The following is a 9524-nucleotide window of genomic DNA, read 5'->3' as shown; positions in this document are numbered from 1 at the left end:
ATATATGTTTGTAAATGTGAAATTTGGAAACATTGTAGCTCTCTGGTTCTAAGATATTTTAAGGAGACAGATTCACAGTAATTCGAGGGTTGGTTCAGCTGCTTATGTTTTCGAACCTCCAGATAATTCTCTCAAAAGCAAACCATAATGAATCTGATCTTCGTTCCATTCTTCTCTTATAGCCTCTCCCTCATAGCCTGGGAAACTCACAGTGAGAATGAGAAAGTCACTACTCAATGAAGATGATTAGAGGACCCCTGCGAATTCTTTAGCAGTGAATAAGACAGCAAGTTTTTGGCAGTGCTTAAAAGAACACAGCTGAGGGCTGGCCCCGTGGCTTAGCGGTTAAGTGCGCGCTCTCCGCTGCTGGCGGCCGGTGTTCGGATCCTAGGCGCGCACTGACGCACCATTTCTCCGGCCATGCTGAGGCCGTGTCCCACATACAGCAACTATGAAGGATGTGCAACTATGACATACAACTATCTACTGGGGCTTTGGGGATAAATAAATAAAGAACACAACTGAGATGCAAGACAGGAATAGGGCGCTGAAAATATTTCCAGATGCAGCCCCTTTTCTTTAGAATTAGTCTTTCCTTTTCATCCCAGAGAAGTTGTTATATTCTGTACTAATATAACAAAGCGTTGTACTATCACATCCAGTTTTATAACCACAAAGAATGACGGACTGTTTTTACCTGACAATACTATGCCAAAATAACTAGTCTATTCAGTGGAGAAAAAAACACAAGCGATTTGATACCTTAGCTTATCTACTATCTTTTCTCCAGCTCTCTCAGTTACTCCAGATCTTGTTTCTTTGTTTCTTTCTCTTTCATTCTTGCTTTTTTTCTCCATCAAACCTGAATCAAACGGGAAAAAATATGGTCTCTACCTTCAAGGAGCTTAGAACCCAGCAGAGAAAACAGAAAATTCATTAAAATAAACTACAGTGAGTACTATGATAGGGTAGAAGATAGGAAAGAAACAAAGTGTCATGGGAGCCCAGAGAGGAAGTCACCACCATCGGAGACCTGAGGGGAGTTGGAGCCAGGTGAACAGGGAGAGATCCAAGATGAAGGCCCAGAGGCTGAAGAGAGTGTGGGCCTTCCAGGTACTGAATACAACGATTTTCATTCTTCTACTAGGATTAAAATAAATGACATTATGCTACAAAGTATGGTTACCAATTACTTGCTTATTTCACAAGGAAAAAGATAATTTGCCACAGCTGTTATCTGAAGTTTCGGCACCTCTTGTTAAAGCTGTACGAAAGTGCTATGAATTTAACAACAACAAATAAAAGCTAGTTAACTAAAAAAAGAAATGCTTCAAGTGTGTTATTTCATGGTGGCCCTGGAGAGTATTGGACAGAAAGTTCAGGATAATCTATAAAAAGCAGGACGAAGGGCAGGGGCGGTGAAAGGGGCCAAGGGGCTCTGGGGCCATGTGAATCCATGTGGAAAAATGATCAGTGCTGGAGAAGTTTAAGTTCTCAGTCCCTGAAGTCTCACTGTTGTGGCTACAGCCCAAGAAAGTTAATGAAAGAAAGGAGCACTGACAACTCCTGCTGCTTCGACAGGAGCTTACCACCTCATTACTGGCCAGATTCTTACAACCAAAAGAAAAGACTACTCCTGCCAAGGAAAAGAGTAAGAGCTAGGGTGAGAGAGTCATCCAAGCAAGGCATTGCTGATACTGGGCGAAGATCAAAGTAATAGCAAACAAAAGGAACTGGGCAAGAACTAGCTGAGCCAAGAGCTGTGACCGCAGACTAGACAACTCTCCACACCCCGGGCAGGAGAGATGGAAAGGACAAGTTAAATCCCTTAGTCCTCCCTGCTGACCAGGAAAAAGTAAATGAAGTCACACCATCTGCTCGCTTTCCCAGAAGAGAGGGTTTCAATTCCTCATGATTAGCAATGCAAACATTTTCAAAAGCATTACTCTAATTACAAATGATTAGAAATGATTCCTAGAAGTAAAGTAAGTAAATTCCTTAACTCGTGGTGTGCCTGACTAATGAACGTTTTCTGCACATCCCACTGCACTTTGAGCTGACTTTGAAAGCGCTCGCTAGAGATGGTTTCTGAGGGTTTAAGATGATCCTTTTAAGGATAATAGGATGCATCACTTTTTCTCTCTATTTCTCTTAGTCATACAGTGCATGATTTTTTTTTTTTCTAAAGCACAATAGGAAATCACAGCATTCTTTCAGGACTAGCAAATGCAGTTTTTGTTGTTGTTTCAGCTGCTGTGTGTGTGGGTGGGTTTATGTTTGTGTTTTTACCAAACTGGGGGAAAAAATGTGCAGATCAACTAAAATTAAATGCTTAAACTTAAATTTGTAATAATACCATCCATGGAGATATATTCCTTGCTATAGATTTAATTCCAGTATCATCTCTGTAACTCATCACTATATCCCATTAAAAATTGACCATACCAAGTGTTGGTGGAGAAGTGGAGCAGCTGGAACTCCCATAGACTGCTGGTGGGTGTGAATTCAGAAAGCTGTTTGGTGGTATCTATCAAAGCTGAACATAAGCCTACCCTGTGACCCAGCAGGTAAATAATTCAGGATATACACAGCCAAAATACATTTGTATGTGCATCAAAAGATGTGATCTAGAAGTTTTTTAACATCATTAACTAAACTGGAGGCAGTACCAATAGTAGATTGGATAAACAAATTGCGGTTTACTCTTTCAATACAATACTCTACATCATGGGTTGGCAAACTATGGCCCATGGACCAAATCTTGCCACTGTCTGATTCTGTAAATAACGTTTTATTAGAGCACAGACATGTCTATTCATTTACGTTTTGTCTGTGGCAGCTCTCGTGCTATGACACACTACCATGGCAGAAATAAGTAGTTGTCACAGAGACCATACAGCCCCAAACCATGAAATATTTACTGTATTTACCTTTGGTAGAAAAAGTTTGCGGACCCCTGCTCTTCAGCAATAAAAACAAATGAAATATCGCCATAGTTAACAACATGGATAAATCTCAACAATAAAATATTGAGTGAAAGCAGCCAGACATAATATAGAACTTACTGTTTGATTCAATTTATGTAACATTCAAAAGCAGGCAAAATTAAAAATCCGCTATGATGGATGTCAGAAAGACGGTTAGCTTTGTGGAGAGATTCAGGTCTAGAAGAGAACATGGTGGCGACTTCTGGTTTTGTCTCCACGTGGATGATGATTTCATGGATATGTTCATTTGTAAAAATTCACTTAAAATTTGTGAACTTTCGTGTGTATTCTATTTCAATAAAACTTTGCTTAGAAAAGTAAAAAATAGGTTAACCAAAAGTGAAAAATGAAAGCAATATCATGTTCATTAATGGTTCCCTAAGATATTTTCAAGATTTTTCCCCTCTCTTTCTATCGTATTCTTTGTACAGAAGAGAGCAAAGAAGTGTTAAATCACACCAATGGAAAATGAAACCATGGACATTAAGGATACAGCATATTTTAAAGTTAACATGGAAATAAACACCTTATCATGAGTGCCTATTTACCTCTGTATAAGTAAAATACATATAAGCTACTTTTTGCCTACAAATATTGTTGAAGTTTTCTACTTATTCTCTAAACATATAAAATCACCCTCTGAAGTGTTCGATCATTTCATTTCTACAAGAAAACCCTTAAACAACAACAATAACAAATTGTTTTGAAGTTGTTCTTTGATATTTGCTTCTCTATTATGTCATTTAGAATATTTGGAGTTATTTAGAATTTATTTCTTTCTCAGACTTAGTTAAAAGAAACCTTTACATTTATTAATACCAATTTCCCATTTTAAACTCCTGACAGTGGCTAGGTGAGTAGAGCTATAATCCAGGACACAGGCATTTCTAATTTGCATTACGGTATGTGAAGTTGAAAGGCTACCTATAATTAATTATTATTTTTTTAATTATGAAGTAGCCCAGATACAATGAATGATGATCATTTAGAAAAGTAATAATAAATTTTGGAAATCCACTATGAATGGCTTAAATTTAAGCCCACTGCCCTCACTTCTCTTTCTTCTTTATCATTGAATTTTTAATATTACTGAAGAAATGTCACTTAAAACATAGTATATAAAATAGAAATCTTTTTTAGAGGACAAAGAAATCAAAAGATAAAGGCTTCTTTTATCAATTCCATTATAAAGAGAATGTTCTATCAGAAAAGCAGCTCTTGGTTGCAGACCTATATCTGATTTTCTGAGATTGAGCTGGTTTTGGTTTGTTTCCAATTTTTTTTTTTAATGTATGTGGGTTATAACGTGATTATACATATGTGATTTCTACATATAAAATACTGGAGTTGAAAAGTGAATATCAGTATTCTAAACCCTTTAAAATCCATGATTTCTTCCAAAAGAAGATCTTTTGATGGTTAGATTATACCTAGAAATTGTTTAATAAATTAATAAATGAGGAACAAAATCAAGTGACTATCTAATCTTTTGGAGGAAGAGAGCCTAAATTTATGGCTAGAAGGATTCAGGATAGCTAGAAACTTGCAGGTATTTCCATAGCATGATCAGAATAAGAGAAGCATGCAGACACACACACACACACACACACATAAATGCCACATAAATGCCAGATGTTCCAACACAGACAATCCCTGAATGTCTAGATTATGAACATTGCAAATTATTCATGTTTTTTTTCTTCAGCCTCCTAGAAAAGGACTCACAGTTTCTAAATTGAAATATGACCTTTCGTTTTGTAAATTATCTGTTACTGTCTGCTCTTCTAAGTTCCATGAAGACAGAGATAGGTATGTTTGCTCCGTATTATTTTTCCAAGGCCAATATAGTACCTGAAACACAGCAGCAGGTCAATGAAGGCTTATTGCGTGAAAATAAATCAATGAATGAAGGCAGACGAAACTGTCCCTGAATAACTGCAAAAGAGCCAGCAGATTAGAGGACCTTCAAAAAATATATAATCTATTAAGTAAGATGTGAAATATACAGTCAAGGGGAGGAAAAGGGGGAATTTGGGGGTTGTGGAAGTCTCTGTTTATTCATCTTAAACCACAAATCAATTCAGTTAAGAAAAATTAATTGAGACGTGAATTTTAGCAGTGGCTATTTCAGGATGGTGGTGTTAAAAGTAATGAATGTTTTTTGTATTTTTAGGTATTTTTCAAATATTCTTCAATAAGATTATTTTATAATCAGAAAAAAAGTGAAATTAAGGAAATTAAAACACGTATTTCAACAAATATTTACTTATTGTCTAGCATATGCTGGGCATTGCTCAGGTACCTACATGTAGATAAATTAAAAAAACAAGATCCCCACCATTCAGAGCTCAGATCTACGGGGAAGACAGACCTGAAAATGAACCATTATAATCAGTATAATGAGAGCTACGATAGGTGTCTTTATTAAGCACTAGAGAGAAAGCAATCAACTATGCATATATACATAACAGGGTGGAGAGGCCTGAGGAGTTTCACAGAGTAGGTGACCTATAAACTGTTTTCTTCAAGGTCAGATTTAAAAGAATTATTAAATGAACCATTGTGTTTAGTAATAATGATTTTTTTAGTAAAATTGTAACAGCTTGCGAAAACAACCTGATGAATAAGTTAATCATTTACAATTTAAGCAATAATCACAACCATGAAGCAAGGGAAGGCATGAGTAATGGGAAGTACTTGTATATGGAGAAGAAAAGGGAGTTTCCCTTTTTTACAGAAAACATCAATATTAATTGAAAATGAATGAGTTTTTATGTCAGTAGCTCCAAATATTTATTTTGATGAAAGTTTATTATTTATTTTGATAAAAGTTTTTTTTCCTTAAAAACTTTTCTTGTGATCAATCCTGTGATAGAACAATCTGATAATCCCATAAATTTACCAGAATCATTTGAAATGAAGAGGTAAATGTTGCATGTGTTCATTAAAAAAAAAAACCAGAAACAAAAAAACAAAGAAGGTAGAAGGAGACCTGGAAAATGAAGGTCCTTATGTTTCCCTTTACTTGTTCTGCTTTTATATGTGCACGGTTTAAAAATCCCACCATAGTGGATTAATGAAGAAAAGTATTTTCTCTTGCTCTTCTGGAAGCTTTGAAATCAGTAGGAGTTTCACACAGACATTCACACACACACACACATACACACACACACAAGCAAAGAGATTGACAGAGGAATAAAGATCATCAGCCGTTTGAAGCCAAAATTATAGTCATACCAATGCCCCACATGAAATACAAACATTTTGAGTATATTCAGACTGATAGAGGGACCTTTTTGAATATTTAACTGGTTAATGAGTTAGGTGACTTTTGATTTCAGCAAGTGACTTTCTACCTTTTTAGGTGCTTAAATAGGAAAACATTTGTCTTTAAGGGAGATTTTTCTTGTAAATTGTTTTCCAAGTTTTGCAGAGGTTACAGGAAACAAATGCAATAGAATGACACCTTTGTTGCTCAACTTATTAAAAATAATGTTTAAAACTCATTTATTATATAAAAGACGTGGCTATCCAATATAAAAATGCCCTCTAGTCATCTCGCCCAAAGAATTAGCTGTTGAAATGTATCGGGTCTTAACTCTCAGAACATCTTGAAGGATGAAAGTTAATAAGCCATGAATTGAAGCCTTGCTCTTCACAAGCTAGGGACTTTGAGAGTGAAGAGTCTTCAATGGTAGTGAGTGTTTCGGAAGGCTTACCTTCTCTAGGTTTATTTGGAAGGTATTGGGCATCTATCCTACCATCTAGGACACCCAGATGAGACATCTGCAACAATAAAGAACAAATCATAAAAGCCATTTTGCAAACGGCTTATGTTTAGAGCGATATTCGTCATGACAACCTTGCTTCAGAATTAGCCCTGGTTCTCTAGGTGGCTTCTCAGTGTAATTGTTTGTTCCTCACGTTCAACGTGCCCTCAGCTGGTGCTAGCAATGATAATTTTCTAGGTATTAATGCAATGTAGTAGATGGATTGGGACAGGGTATACAGTCTGAAGATGCGGTATATGTTAACTAAAACTTGAAAGCAGATATATTCTATATCTCTCATTCAGATGAGAGGTATATATTAGAGGAATGTTTAAAATATTTTTGCACAATAAAAATGGTGGTTAGAATCAGAGATAGTGTGAAAGAAGAGGTTCTGGGGGGAATGAACTGCATAATTATATACTCATTCTACAGAACTTAGAAGAAAACAATATAAATAAAATAATATAGGGTGTATAACATTCTCTAGAATTCTCTCTCAGAAGGGTAAAGATAGTGTACTACAGAGATTTGGGGCCATTCTTCCAGATTCAAGTATAAATTAATCTGGCTTATCAGATATACTACCAAAATGATTTTTATTGAGACCTTATGTGAGTTTCAGACGAACCATATTCTCCCACTCTCCTGCTGATAACAGATTTTCCAAGATGCATTTAATGATCTGAACCCTACTGAAGAATTCTTACAGCAACTTGCCACAAAGGGGAAAAGTCTACCAGGAACTCTTATTTCAATTACTTATCAGGAGAGGATCACTAGTCTTCTACTCCCCAGAATTCCATGAAGAACAGATTCTTCTGTTATCTAATACAATATCACCCTAGTTCCCTCCCCCTGCCTTGGAAGAGTGAACCAGAGATCTGGATAGAAATATTTGTCCTAAAATGCTTCTTAGACAACCAAGGTTTCAAGTAAGCTAGGTTTGAAAATATCTGCTATATTTTTTCAGAATGGATTGAAAAATCAACATTCAACTAGACTGAAAATGGAAGATTTAGGAGTGAAGCATTAAGACCTGTGCCAGAATTGTAGTTTCTTTTAAAGAGAAAATGAATTAGCTGTCACACCGCAGATGGATGAACATAAGGCAAACTAATCTCCAGGCAGTGAGCAGTCTTGAGGGAAGGCCCTCTCCCACCCTATCCCATGTATCAAGAGAACCTTCTGTCCAGCTCCATACCCAGCAGGGGCCTCACTTGCCCTCCACTTCCCCCTTCCACTAGGCTCCATCAGTTCTAAGGGGACTACAAAAAAGCGTTATAACGGATGCTCATTTATTAGCTAGTCCAGATTTCTAGTTCTCTTTAAATAATTTTATCACATATACACATCATTTTAAACAGTATCTGTTGAGGATTTTTTGAACGTCAACTACAGAGTAAATTTTATTAGTGCTGACTTTGAATAGTAATCATCATCATCATTGTAGCCATAATCAAAATATACAATTTCCTACTGTAATTTCTCTCACCCAACCTCTTAGCTTCGTAGTAACCTCGGGTTCCATTTACAGTGAATCTATTGTGTGTCAGATGTGGGGACAGAACAGTGAGAATGTAGGCTGCGCTCCTTTGGAGCTTATATTCTAGAATAGGAGACAGGCAAGATATGTGAATGGATAATGAAAGGTCTCTTGATCCAAGCTGTGAAGGCAACAAAACTGGGTGATGCTGTTTGGAGAGCAACTGGGTTAGTTGGGAAAGAGGTAGCACTTTAGGCTGCATCATTTAGACTTCTCTGGGGTGCAGAAACTGGTGATTTCTGAATGAGGAGAAAGAGGCAGTCCTGGGCTGATCTGGCTAACATAGGGCCAAGCAGAGGGAAAATCATGAGGAAACCCTGGGGCATGTGTCCTAGGATAGACAGATGGCCACTGAGTGCAGAGAGCACAGGAAAGCCTGGTATGGGATTAAATCAGAGAGATAGATAGGATGATCATAGCAAGATTATGCAGAGCTTTTTACATCTGAAATTCAAAATGTGATGAAGTTCTTAATGGATTCTATGCTCAGGTATGATATGATCTAATGTGTCTCTCCGACTGCGTGTGCAGGATGGGTTGTAAAGGGAGCCAAGCATGGAAGGTGAGGGTAATTCAGAGGCTAGGTGGCCAATATTAGAGGCTTGTACTGAGGGCAATAGAGGAAGTGGATGGGGTGCATCCTAGAGGGAAAGCCAATAAGACTTACTGACCAATTGGATGCAGGAGCTGCGGTACCTCAAGACTTCAGAGATCCTTGTGTAATGACTACCTTTAAGGAGAGCAGTGGTGACAGTTATGTGCTCAACCTTCTATGTACATACTTTCTGTATTTCTCTACCTAACCCTAGGCAAAATGTAGTAAAGGTTAAAATTAATTTGTGTACAAGGAATGAAACAAAAGAAAAATACGAACATTCTAATTACATAAAAATCTTGTCAAGTTCTGGTTAGAAATTGTGTTTCCGTGTCTGGGTACCACCTCAGAAAAGACAAAAAGATCTGATTAGTAAAAACAGAGAACAGGCTATTTAAGTGAAGGGAACAAAAATCTTCCATTTTCAAGATATAAAGTCATAGGGTAATAAAGCTGGAGAATAGAAGAATTTTTGGTCCCTAATAAGCACATATATTCAAACCAACCTGAAGACATAATTAATAAAAACAGTACAAACAAGGTTAATGGCAATGGCTAACTCAACAACAACAATATAGAGTGCCACAGGAATTTCAACAATCCAGGATAAACAAAAAAAACTGAAG

Source organism: Ceratotherium simum, chromosome 5, assembly GCF_057802395.1.
Source record: "Ceratotherium simum simum isolate JZ-2026a chromosome 5, ASM5780239v1, whole genome shotgun sequence".
NCBI classification, from domain to species: domain Eukaryota; kingdom Metazoa; phylum Chordata; class Mammalia; order Perissodactyla; family Rhinocerotidae; genus Ceratotherium; species Ceratotherium simum.
The sequence above is the reverse complement of the archived record's forward strand: the minus strand, read 5'-3'. Positions refer to the sequence as shown.